The sequence below is a fragment of the Triturus cristatus genome, chromosome 10, assembly GCF_964204655.1.
Source record: "Triturus cristatus chromosome 10, aTriCri1.1, whole genome shotgun sequence".
NCBI classification, from domain to species: Eukaryota; Metazoa; Chordata; class Amphibia; order Caudata; family Salamandridae; genus Triturus; species Triturus cristatus.
The window spans coordinates 868990519-869004722 of NC_140593.1; the positions used below are offsets into that span (position 1 = coordinate 868990519).

General features: G+C 44.5%; 1 pseudogene; it reads right to left on the reverse strand.

The window, feature by feature from the left end:
* Positions 1-13676: 13676 nt before the first annotated feature.
* Positions 13677-13795, reverse strand: LOC146796132 (5S ribosomal RNA; annotated as a pseudogene).
* Between the last annotated feature and the right edge of the window lie 409 nt (positions 13796-14204).

Genomic DNA, 14204 nt, shown 5'->3' on the forward strand with positions numbered 1-14204 from the left:
CAAGTCCCCAGTGATTATAATGTGGTATGCCTAATTCTACCGACCAATCTAGTTGACGGGGAGGGAGGCCGAACATATCTGCCAAACAGCCCTAGACCACACGTAGTTATCCAGGGGTCCCAGATCGAGGAGAAAATCATTGCCCCGGTAGACTGTGTTGAGCATCTAGTGGATAATGATAGTACAGGGGCTGCTCATGGATCTGTACAGCACTTACACTATTTGTTGCCAGGCAATTTGAATGACCATCTAAAAATTTTGTCCTGGAATATAGCGGGTATTAAGGCACGCCTTGTGTCTGCGGATTGGTCAAGTTTTATGGACAACTACGATATTATCCTGCTGCAGGAAACATGGGCAACGGAACCTGTCCATAAGCTGGGCTATTCTAACTTTTTCAAACCCGCAATTACAGGAGGTAAAGGGCGGGCCGCAGGTGGCCTGTTAATCTGGGTGAAACATTCCCTGGGCTTTTATCCAACAGAGTTCCCAGTGGAGAATCAGGATCTGTTATCCATTGTTTTGAACAAAGGGAACAAGCAAGCTATGAATATCATTAACATCTATGTTAGAGGCCTTTCTGGCGGTCGATGCCCACCCCTGTTGAACCTTGTTGATCACATGATAACGAAAATGGTCGGAGGTATTACTACCATCATTGCTGGGGACCTAAATTGTACTATAGAACCTGTGCTAGATATGGGAGACACATGGACTATGGCAGATGATTCTGCTTGGGGTATTCCAGACTTACAAGTGGAGAAGATGGCTAAAGTTACAGAGGCTGCAGTGTCTTGGACGGCCTTTTGCTTACAAAATGGGTTTAGGGCATGTAATGGCCGCTCTGCCTCTGATGCGAAGGGAAAAAGCACTTTTGATAATGGCCATAGGCAAAGCTGCATTGATTATATTTTACTGGACATGGAGCGTTGGGCTCTCTTAATTGATATGGTAGTTTTAGAGCGCCCGGAAAGCGATCATAACCCACTGTCCCTATCGATGAAGACACCGGATTTAAGTAGAAGGGAGGAACCATCTGCAACTTATACAGGGGATGTCCTACTTACTAATGATAGGAGGAGATTGAAGTGGTCACAGGTTATAGAAGATGAATGCTTATTAAATAATATTAATGCTGTAGTAGGAAATGCACTCAATGAAATGTTGCAAATAGATATGTCGGGGGTGGAGATTGGAGCTGCAAATAGTGTGATGGGTGTTCATATTAAGTGCTTTGACAGCTTAAAATCAATGCTATCCAAACCATATAGGAAAGTTGTTACTAAAACTAATCCCTTGCCCCAAAAATGGTATAACAAGGACTGTAGAGAGGCACATACAGCTCTCATCTCTGCCATTAAATTTCGGGACATGGTCAAAGTGAGAACTGCTAGACTCCATTACAAAAAAACCCTTAGCAAAGCCAAAAGGGAGTGGGAGGATGAGTTCTGGTCAGATCTTTTAGAGGCATCATCCTCTAATAACCAGAAAAGGTTTTGGGAGTTGGTTAAATGGGGCAAAAACATTGACTCTTCCACACCCGGAAATAATGTGCCACTCGAGGATTGGGTATCATTTTACTCGGCCCAATTTAGATCTGGGGACGATGATACTTCAAATCCCTCAGGCAATCCATTCACGCAGACCCCAGAAAGCGGGAAACTCATTTTTACGGTTGCTGAGGTTGAGTTGGCATTGGCACTTACTCTCCGAGGCAAAGCCCCAGGTATGGACCTAATCCCGGCGGATCTTTTTAAATCTAATCCCACTTTGTGGCTTCCGTATATCACTAGAATAGCTAATACTCTGGCACTTGGAGCTACAGTCCCGAAATCCTGGAAAGGGGCAGAAATAGTTCCAGTCTATAAAAAGGGTGATAAATCTATTCCAGCAAACTACCGCCCTATCAGTTTAATCGACTCGATCCAAAAGATAGTGGCGTGTATGGTTTTGGGAAGGGTCCTGGGTTGGATAGAAATGGAGAACATCCTGTCCCCCATGCAGGTGGGCTTCAGATCGGGAATGAGCACCATAGATCAGGTTTTTAGATTCTGCCTGATCTATTGGAAGGAGGTTTGGTTAGGTGGTGGTAACGTCTATGCTGCATTCATTGATCTGAAGTCCGCCTTCGATCTGGTGCCCAGGGACAGGTTGTGGGGTGTGCTGGTAACCTTGGGATGCCCACCCGAATTATTGGACCTTATCATAAGACTCCACGAGGACAACTTTGCGAGGGTGAGGTGGGGGGGTCAGGGACAAGTCACAGAAACTTTCCCCGTAACCCGAGGCGTCCGCCAAGGGTGTGTCCTGGCCCCTACCCTGTTTCTTTTTTTTATCAACCAAGTTGTTAAATTTTTCTTGGATACTCCCACTGATGCCCCAATGTTGGCAGGGATGAGGTTCCCGCTACTCATCTTTGCAGATGACACTCTAATCCTCTCTAAAACACGCAGCGGATTACAGCGGGCTTTGGACCGCTTTGAGGAGTTTTGTGCCATCAACAACCTGGTAGTCAACGTGGAGAAAACAAAATTTATGGTCTTTACAAAAAACCACCCAGTCCGAAGTTCAGTGAAGATGAATGGAGTAAACCTTGAACAGGTTGATACCATGACCTATCTAGGGGTCACCCTTGATAGTCGTCTGAGATGGAAGGATCAGATCAATATGCAACAACTCAAACTTGCCAGGCTTACTGGCTGTCTCGTTAAAGAGCAGAAGGAATCAATCACTAGACGGGTCCTGCCGGCCCTTAAGATCTATGATGTTAAAATTTCTACAGCCATCTTATATGGCGCAGATCTATGGGGTCATATGGACTTGTCTAATCTGTATAAAACTCAATGTAGATTCCTCCGAAATCTAGTGGGCCTTCCACAGTCTACACCCTCGCTCCCTCTCTGCTTAGATCTCGGCACCGCCCCCATAAATGAAATGGCAAGATTTAGGTTAGTGGCAATGTGGAGACGAATATGGACATCCCCAGACTTATTCCTTTTTGCAAAGGAATTGTCAGAAGTTAGGTCCATCAGGGGTTCAGGGAAAATACCATGGCTCATTGCTGTAAAAACAATTCTGATAGACATGGGCTTGGAACATCTCTGGTCATCCCCACAATCTAATCCCTTCCCACCTAAAGATAAATTCAAATCTCTATATTGGGCCACTACCCGCCTAAAAAGAGTGATGCTGTCCAATAAAAATGACCTCACCGGCAGGTTTCTAACATTCAAAATTGACCTATTGAGAGAGCCATACTGGGATGTTATTTCCCGACCGCTAGATAAGAAACTGTACCATCAGTTTAGAGTGGGCGCTTTGCCATTAAACATCTTTCTGAACAAATGGTCCACAGGGATATCACCTTATTGTATGTGCTGCTTAGGTCATATTGAGTCAGAAGGTCACTTCCTTTTTGCCTGTCCTAGGTATGGAGCACCTCGGAAAAAATGGTTAAAACCTCTGTTCCAAAATTTACCATATAAAACAGTAATGGAAGCTATACAGGTGCTCAGGACTAACACCTCAGAGGTTTTTGTGGTAGCCTTGGCAAAGTACTTGGGCTGGGCTTGGCTCCTTAGGTTAAAAAAGCGCTCGTCTTAGCGCTAAGTGCAAAAGTTGTTCTGCTATTTGCCATAATCTGTTTAGTTTAAGTATACACCTGCTAAACCACCCTACGACCCTACGACTATGTCTTATTAACTGCATTCATTGTTCGCAATCTAGAATTGTAATCCTAATTTTTTAAATATATATATTTTTTTTTTTTTTTTTTTGCTTTTCTGTATTTTTGTGAGTGTCTAAATAATAATTATGTTTATTGATTCCCTTTGGATATTTTAAATGAACCAGTTATTTTTTTTTTTTTTTTTTAATATGTCTTTTATGATTGCTAATAATCGAAATAAAGACTTTGAAACCTGAGTTGCAATAATATACTGCCTTTCATACTGAGGATTTGTATTTGAATTCTGCTAACTATGCCAAGTTATTTTGTTATCAACATTATGGACATCATTTTCTGCACAGAACTAGTAGTCAGAGCTCCCTTTTTAATTATACTTATACTATCCTGTTTTAGGTTTAAACCTATAAAAACTGATAAAGCCCCACCTAAACGAAATAAGTCTCACCAGTGTAAACATATAAACACTAAAAAAACACCCACATAACAACAAACTAAATGCCATTGAAGAAAGTAAAAGGAATGTGAAAGAGTAACTTTTATTTCTTCCTGAAGGGGCCAATACAATTAAACTTTGCTATACAAGGTAGCAGCAAGAAAGACTGAGCTAACAATATTGTGCTTAGGTTTTGTTGTTCAGGGAAGTCACTACAATATTGTTTGTTCTTTCTTTTGCTTTTTCAGTTTTGTGGTCATTGGTCTAAAGATGCAGGGTTTAGAAACACATTTTAGCTCTTATTTAATTATTTTATAAACTGTAGAGAATCAGGAACTATAAAAATCATATTTGATATTTTGGCTACGTTTGATTCTTTCACTGATAGGTAAAATGGCTGGTTTCATAAGAATCTTTCCCAATATTTACCATCACATTTACTCACAGACAGAGAATGGGTGAAACTCTTTGATACATCATCCTCCTTTTCTAGCGAGTCAGTATTGATAGTAGTTGAATTGCCAAACACCACAGGATTTAAACATTCAATGCAAGGTGTAGTGACCAGTATATGTGAAAGTAGTGCTGTCATTAAGCATCTGGAATAATTGTGAAAACATGACACCAGACGTCTGGAATACATGGAATGCTGCTGCAAAAAGTTCCTACCAAGTTCAACAAAGATTAGAGTGCAATTGCTTTTATTTGCAGTGATTCAGCTACGTATATGAAAAAGTTGTGTGATGACCTGTCAAAATCGCTACCTGGGCTGAAGTGATTCCCTGTAAGAGATCCTTGTCACTTGCTAGATAGTTAATGAATCCACTTTGGGCACTGTTTTGTTATGTGCTGGAACTAAAACGCAAACGTTTCTCATTGTGTACTTTGTATGGGATCAAAGAAAGAGTAATCAAAACTTTGTCATTTGACAGGTGGTTCTCAGTCCTAGAGGCAGTGAATGCTATATTATCCATGTTTACAGAATTGTTGCTTAGTGATAATGCCAAAGGCAAGAAATGTGAGGCTCTTTAGTCGTATATTGATAGTTATGTGAAGAATTTGCACTTAACTGCATTCTTAGATTTTTACAAGAACACATGACTGCTGTAGTGAATATGATAAAAAAACTAGAGTCTGAAAACACCCTTGTCTACCAAGTGTTCAGCGTAATTGATGTAGATGTGAAACATGTCCTTTAGAGTAGGCTGGGCAACACTTTTAGTGAGTTTGGCACTGCAACATGTTCCATGTTAGACTGCTTGCTCCTTGGTAAGCAAAAAAATGAGGAGCAATTCATGAAATTTTACTTTACAATGCATGAGAAATGGCTTGCCACGATCCACAGAAATATCCCTTCACCAACAATGGCATTTAAAGTCAATAAAGCCTCACTGTTGTACTCTGCACAAGTTATTGATCCTTTCCATACAGGGGAATTTTCTCCAGACTTTGAAAAGTACGGCTTACTTTTATAACACATCAATAACTCTGAGGACATATGCGCCCAGTTCAATGCATATGTTACATAACCCATTCCAGAGAATCGCAATCTTCAGGTGCACTAAGTGCCAATGTTGAGAGAGCCTTTTCACAGGATAAAAGTTTACATGGGAAGGAAAGAGCAAGGAAGCATGACCAAAGACTCACTGAAGAAGTATTGTGTTGTTTACTACAATAATTTAGATTTCTAAAAATGTATTTGAACCTCATATACACTGTACATACACTCTCTATATCTGATGCACTGTCATTGCAGAAAGCAAGCAATAATAAAAGCAAAATGTCCCATAAACACCAGAAAAACAAGGTTCCTGTTTTTTTTAATGGCGCAAAAATGCGTAACCACTGATAACCACTGTTTAATTAAGGTATTGAAAACACTAAAACACCTCACCAGAATTTACTAAAAATAGAAACTGAAAACAGGAAAGCCTAATTATACTCAATGGGAACACTGTTCTACTCCATCTCAGGGTAGTTTTAATATGCAAAAGCGGAAATACACTTAATTTACCGGCTATAGCTTTTCAGACCCAGCATCATATTATTTTTAAACTAGTTCCCACTTGGTCAAAAAAATGTATGCTTACGCAAATTAAATTAATCTATTACTCTTCCTTTCTTGAGAACGTGGCACTGAAGGAATATGAATATTGGAGAGATAACATTGATTTAAAATCAGTATGGGGCACTAAATCTTGGTATGTGCAAACCACTAAGTCCTTGTCCCTTGTATGTCTGATACCAACCCTAATCATCTTTCTCAATAACACAGTCAAATAGACTACTTGTCTGGGGTTGGCTTAAATAAAAGAACTGAATGCTCCAGCTATTCCATCACTAGCCCTTTACAATTACTGGCAGGCTTATACACACTATACTTAAGATCAACTTAATTGCACGTTAAGAAACTGTACTTTTAATTCCGCTATGATGAATACACATGGTTGGGCTTTGTGGCCAATAGACTCCAATGTTTGTCACGTTTCATAAATAGAACATCAGGATTTACACTACATAGACCTGATCCACGCTACTCCCAGACCCCAATTCCATTATTGTCTCCACTTACTTAGTTGTAAATTATGTCAACAATGGTTAGAACATTCTACACTGTCTTCTCTTTTGTCCAGAAACATAAACCTTGCTGATTTCCTTCTGGGTCCAAAGTCGTCATGTGCGAAGCTTTTAGTTTATGCTCAATATAAAGAATTTTTGAAGTTGTCACAAATGGAATCTGCTGTAAGTTTACTACAAATAGACCAGGAAAATCTGGATAAAGTCCTTGCCGTTGTCGATAACAGTATTAACACACTGTTATCTCGTACTTATACTTTAGACAACATTGTATCTTCCATTATTGATATTGTACAAAATGAAATGTCTACATTATATCATGGTTAACATCAACTTAGATCAGCTATGCAATTTGGGTGGACATTACAAACACTTAAAAAAGGGCGAGTTCCCTGGGATCACCTGAAAACAACTGCATTGTTTTTGCCTTTTAATTTAACGAGCAAACAACAATGATGGCCATGAAAGATGCTACCTATACTAGGCTACATTAGAAAAACTCGATCAACTACCATTTACTATAGCCAAAATTAATTCTGCAGTCTGGTTACTACATGGGGTCATTTTGTTGCCCATCTCTATGATTCAATGTACTGCCTGCATGAAACACTTTCCCGTTGGCAGATATAAGCCCCTTGTGAGCAGTTACATTCATGGGTTATGGTCTTTACCGTTTACATATCGCTGTCAATGAGCAGATAAAGATGTTTTTCTAACAGGGGAAGAATGTGATTCTACTGTCGGACCTTCCCTTGTGGGTCAACAAGTAAAACTCCATGGTGCTTGTAATATTTCTGCCCCTAATTTGGCTTGTTTTCTAAAAGAAACTCAGGTTCCCGCTATAATTCTCACTCTCACATTGCTTTCCAATTACCGTTATTATATCCTTAATAATCAGAACTGCTGTGGTCTGCGGGCTGGAATACCATACATAGTGACTGTGTCCGAGCTAGTTACTTGTTGCAACAAGGTCCTGTTTCCCCCTCCGCTTGGGAGTATAGACAGTTTGTTGTGGCCTCCCATTTCAACCCTGAAACAGCTGGAGGCAACGCTCCCCACCCCCCCAATAGCATGCATGTTCTACGCATAAATAAAACACACCACACACATTTTGTTTGGGTAAGAAACTGCTGCAGGTTTATTACATACACTGTTATGTAATATGGTGGGTTATCTTACGGGCGATCCAAGGGCAGGCAACCATCTGGGCCGCCTGCCCGCCTGATGAGCCAAGCAGCACTGGGGCGAACCCCATCTGTGCTCCCCCTTCGGTGATCCTCTTCCCGGATCACGGTCCCTTATTACTCACGCCCCTTTCAGGGCAGAGCGTAGCAAGGCAAGCCCACGGTTGTTCAGGCCCACAACCGCCCGAAAGACTAACAGGGCGCCAACACGGTTTTCCTGGAAACTCCCATGAGGCTCCTGGGCTCTGGCACCCCCTATGGTGCAGCGCAGAGGGACCCTTCGGTACCCATTTGCTTCCAGATCGCCCTGTAACTCCACCTGCAACGAAAAAGAACAACATTACAACATTATATGCCTCCCTCGCTGCTTCCACGCCGGGTAAGCGGTAGGGTGGGAGACGGCGTGTCCAGGGAGCAAAAGAGGAAGGACAGAGGGTGGGGGAGGCCTATATACCCCCCGTTCCTCGCACCCTGGAAATGACGCGCCCTGCGTGCCGCAGCCCCTGGCTGCCAGAGTAGGGGGACTCCTCCCCGAGGGGTCCCCATAATTAGAGGAAGGGGGGTCTGATGCCTTGCTGGCACTAGAGGCCTGCCCTTCTAGGGCACCCTGCGGCACCAGGGAAGTCGCATAGCTCCAGCAGGAGGCAACACTCCCCACCCCCCCACAATAGCATGCATGTTATACCCATAAATAAAACACACCACACAAATTTTGTTTGGGTAAGAAACTGCTGCAGGTTTATTACATACACCGTTATGTAATATGGTGGGTTATCTTACAAGCAATCCAAGGGCAGGCAACCATCTGGGCCGCCTTGCCACCTGATGAGCCAAGCAGCACTGGTGCGAACCCCATCTGTACTGCCCCTTCGGTGATCCTCTTCCCGGATCATGGTCCCTTTTTACTCACGCCCCTTTCAGGGCAGAGCATAGCAAGGCAAGCCCCCGGTTGTTCAGGCCCACAACCGCCCGAAGGACTAACGGGGCACCGACATGGTTTTCCAGGAACCTCCCATGAGGCTCCTGGGCTCTGGCACACTCTATGGTGCCACGCAGAGGTACCCGTCAGTACCCATTTGATTCCAGATCGCTCAGTAACTCCGCCACAGCTCTGGAGGTGGCCACCGTCGCCGCCAGAGCCCCCCACCAAAATAGCTATAGTCTTGCCCGCTAACTCTCTGTCTAGAGCCTCCTGCAAATCAGATGAAAGAGAACATCCCTACTGGTTATCGATGCCCCATCTATATCCCAATAGCCCTGGACATTAGCTTGGATCAGCTAGTGTCTGATGAAACAAAAATGCCCTTTATGCCTGTGAAGTAGTGCCAAGCACTAATCACCTGACGCTGCAAATTTCCACTGCGTCACATGACTCAGCCCCGTCCCACTCAGGGCGGGACAGTTTCAGATGCCCTGGCTCACGATGCCCCACCTATTTGCTGATCACACTGGCTGCCGCCCTTCTAGCACTGTGTGTGTCTGGACACATGTGTCTCCCATCTCTGGGACAGCAGCTCACTTGTTAGGAGACCGTTTCTACCCCCGCTTGCCAACTTAGGCTATTAGGGCAAGAAGGATAATACTTAACCTTGGCACCGTCCCTTTACTTGCTAAATCAATGCGCACAGGGATGTCCATAACAGGCGTATGAACACTGAGCTCGGCTGCACCCCAGCACTTGCTCTGCATCCCATATTCTTTATGGGAATATCGACCGCTCAGCTCCCTCTGGTGAAGCCCCATAGGCATACCCACTAAGAGAATCTGACTGATTCGATACAGGGCGCACTGTCCGAAATCTAGTGCCTAACATTTGATGTGGGAGATGCCACATTCCGCCTAGGTCATGGGAACCTAAAGGAGCACACCATTTTCCCCCGGGCGTACCTCTAAATGGGACTGGCTCCACCCAGCTGTAACGCCAGAGACACACATCTTAAACCTCTTTGCTGGTTTATGCCACTTGACACCATTCTGGATGCAGCTTTGGGTACTTGTAAAGCGCGCATCCCTCCGGTGCAAGAGGTCTCCGACTAGCCAGTGTATGTTACCCACTCGCTGATACTTATCTGTCGCTAACTGCCCTTACTTGTATTGAAGGGTTGCTGGATGCTACCCAAGGACTGAAGACATAATGCTCCAACCCAGTTTGACCCCAGAGCTTGGGGACAACCCCAGTAGTGACCATGCCTTTCATGGTACATCTACCCCAGCGCTTGCCTATCAATGTGTTAGGGACCCCAGTACGAAAAGATGCCCCTTCTATTGTCTGGTTCTAGCCCGCAGAAGGATAACCCAGGGGAGGCAGGCAAGTCTGTGGAACCAGAGGGGAAAGTTATGTGCAAATACCTGCTCTTTCCTGAATTTTGGAACGCCACAAGGTCGAAAATACCCTGTCGCCATTTGGCACTAACGCAGTGTTTACCAAACTATTCCGCGCCACAGCACACTAGTTAGCTGACAACTACCACCACCCGCCTGCTGCCCTGGTTAAAGCGCGGGTGAATATGTCTTAACTGAAGCTACGTGATACAGGCTCTTGGCTGCAGGGGAATGCCCAGCCAGTGTACATGGTACCTGATTCTATATGGTGCTCGCAGTTGTTCCCCATGAAGGCCCTCGTAGCCACTTGCACAATGCAGTCTCAGTATTTCACAGTGCCTCTCTTTGCGTTTAAATTTCCTGAGTAAGTGTAAAATTATACTTTCCCACCATTGGGCTGTTTACCGGTGGCAAAGGCAGACTGATATTTTGCGGCTACTGACATTGCCTCCAGATATATACTACAATACCACAGAACCTACTACACGCCAGTACCCTCGGCTTTAACAATGCTTGTTAGTTGTATAAGATAACTGAAGCCACAATTCTGGCTTCCCTGCATAGCATATTGACAATGCTTCCATTCTGAACTGGTGGGACTGTCACCTTAACGTGTTGAACATTCATTAAATGTCTCCCTTCGATGAATAGCAAGCTCAACCGCAAATGGGAACATTACACTAATCCACTTCCGCAACAGCCAGACAGGTCACCTGCACGTAATGCAGGGGCCGAAAGCAGAAAGCGGGAGCCCTTTGGAAATGGCATAGTGGCGCACAATCCCCGCGTTGGAGACAAAATTGACCTTGTTGTACTGCGAAAGGGGCACATGTGGAGACAAAATAACTATTCTTTGCAAAACAAAGCCTGTCCGTGACTTTTGTCTATATTGGAACAAAGGATGAATGCTAATGTCACTGATCAAGTCTGTGATGTCATATCCGCTACCTCTGGCATATTTCTCATAATTCGCCATATATGACTGACACCGCACTCTCATCATGTGCTTTGTGTGATCTTGGCCCACTTTGGTGTGAGCAGAACCCCGTGAAGTATCCTTGGCTTGTAGGCCGATAATGCACAAGTGTCAGGTGAGAAAGATGAAACCATACTTGCCGAGCCCCAGCCAAAACCGACAAACATTTTACCATTTGTCATCAGTAGCACATACATCAACACAACATTGATAAGGGCCACATGCATAACCCCTGGTGGCCAAAGGACCTTTTTGGCCAAACAGCGATATCTTCGCTCAATGCAATAATACGAAACAGACTTCTCACAGCGCACGCCACCCAGGCGCCAAACAGGACACCGAGGTTTACACTGAACATCCCAACTCCAAAGGAAAGGCACCACAAACGCAACCCCCTACACAAGTCACTAACCAAGGCACCGCTGAAGGATCCACCCCTGAACAACGCCTTCAATGAATAGCTAGATCAACCGCAAATGGGACCATTACACTAAGCAACACCACCAATGAACGGAAATCAACCATACCCCCTGTAAAACAGGTAAAGTGTGTGTGAAACCCAGCCATAGCCAGACGAAACCATAGAAGCAGTATATCTGGGGCATTGTAGAGACGTAACCGATACTAGACAGCCTGTCCCTTCCATCTGAAACTCGATAATCAATACCAGAATGCCAAGTGACTTAAAAGGAGGCATATCTACTGTAACAGCTCCCTGGGGTACGAAGGCTCTTGCTATAAGAGGGAACCTCAAATAAGGTGCTTCCTTTACCTGCCTTCGCATAATCTGCGGTCATGTGACATTGGCTGGTGGCGTGCTATACCTGAACCTAACGGAAAATGAAAACTCTGGAACTGCAGCCATGAAAGCTAATTAAATGAAGACCAGTGAACCGAGGCAACACGTCAGGAGTTTATACCCGCAAAGCTGAAGTCATGAGACAATCAACACCTTTAGGGGTACCAGAGCATGTTGAAAATAATCCCTTAATAGCCTTCTTGAATGCTTTAAACCTATGCTGCATAAGGATGCTTCGACCACCTTTGGAATTTCCCACATTTATGAATGGTCCCTTGATTATCTGTTAGCCACCCATCTGTTAGCCAACTCCATGTGCTTGCAAAGAACACAGTCCCTTACCAAATTGGCGCCAACCAAGAACTAGTTTCTTTTTATTCTTCTAAACCTGTGGGAGCAAAACTAACATAAACGGTCGCACAACCGACCCACAGTGCTCTGATTACCGACCCCGGTATGCCTACCTGCAAAGCTTCCCCATGCGCTGTTTGGACCATGTGTTCCACACTTACATCACTAAAGGGTTTCTTTTTGATCAAAACAGAACCTCCTATATGCTAAGTGGTAGAGTCACCTATTATTTTCAGTAATAATAGTGAGCTGCTGCTGTGTTACCGTGTTGAAAACACGTCATCATCCCTGAATATTGAATGCAAACTCATTTAGAAATTGGAAGAGTGTGTCCGTGCACTGTCAATAAATTTCCCAAAGTGGGCATAAAAGAGCTGGACTGTATCAAATTCAACACTGTTCCAAACAGGGGCCCCCAAATCAGTTTCTACCAAGGGCAGCTGCTAATACTACCGCATGTGCTGTTGTGAACGAGTAGGCACTCCTGACCTCAAACCTACAAAATGCTGTGTTAACGCGCCAGAGCCCCCCACGCATCCTGAAGAAGGCTGTGCATTGCTAACAGAGAGAAGGTGTATATCAATCAATGTGCCCCCCGGCAACCTCAGGCACGTCTGTGTTTCCCCAGCCGCCCATCAACATTTGCTGTGATACAAAAACTAAACATCAAAAAGCCCCTCGGAGGCAGTAACCGCAAAAACTTTCTCTCCTCCGTAACGAGAATAAAGGGTATCGCTAACTTTCTTTGCATAGCAGTTGTGTCGCCCGACAAGTATGTTGATGTTTCTGCCCTTGCATTCCAGGTATATTGATAAAGCAAGAACATCATACCTGCAACATGTCAGTGTTCTTGGCTTTGTCACAGGTTGTTGGTTGCCTAAGGTAAATAAGCAGCACTGTGGCTTGTGTATAATATTGAAAAGCTTTCACTTAACGCCGCCGACACCATGACAATGTTGCTGCACTGCCCTAAACATCATTCTCGACAGACAATGCAGCGAAGGACTCAATGTGCCTCCCTTGAAATGTATGCATTTCCAATTTACAAAGTACAAAGCTCTGTATTTACCCTTTTCATAACCACCACAATAACACAAAGCAGCGGGGAGATAGAAGCCACCAGAGACCCGCAGCCCCTCCCGTTCTCACATTGAAAAGCACACCCGCCAGGGAAGCACAATTTATCAATTATAAATTACACAGCAGCTCCTGTGCCCTGCAGCCGTAAGGGGTTGTAGGACATATCTGGGGTAGGCGCGCAGGTGAACAGTGCAGCTCGCCAGTTGTAATTCCTAAACATATTTGGAAACACTTTATCTCCTCGATAAACCTGTTTAGTAAATACCAAATTGCAGCACCTGGTATTCCCAGGCGGTCTCCCATCCAAGTACTAACCAGGCCCGACCCTGCTTAGCTTCTGAGATCGGACGAGATCGGGCGCATTCAGGGTGGTATGACTTAAATATCCTAGTTTAACTGGTAGCAGGTTAACCAGGACTGTGTATATAACAAGCACCCGCAGCGATTGCACCAAGGACTGACCTCAATCAAAAAGTGCTTGCGATCATCGATGCATCGGCCATTCACACTCAGCGCTGCCAACAACCACCCGCAGTTACACCTCCCGCGAGGGGAGGCCGCCATTGAAGAATCACGCAGACCCGACGCTGCAGACAACCTCGGGAAACACTGCCAACGCTGACTGTACCACAACAAGAACCGTCATATGCCTATATACAAAAGGCAAAACATTTAAAACGTGCACAGGCACACCGCAGCAAGCCTCCACACTTTGCAACCGAGTGAGGCTGCGACCCTTGCTTCTGCCGAGTGCAGCATGCTCAGTGGTACCTATACCCAGGTGCTCCTGCTAG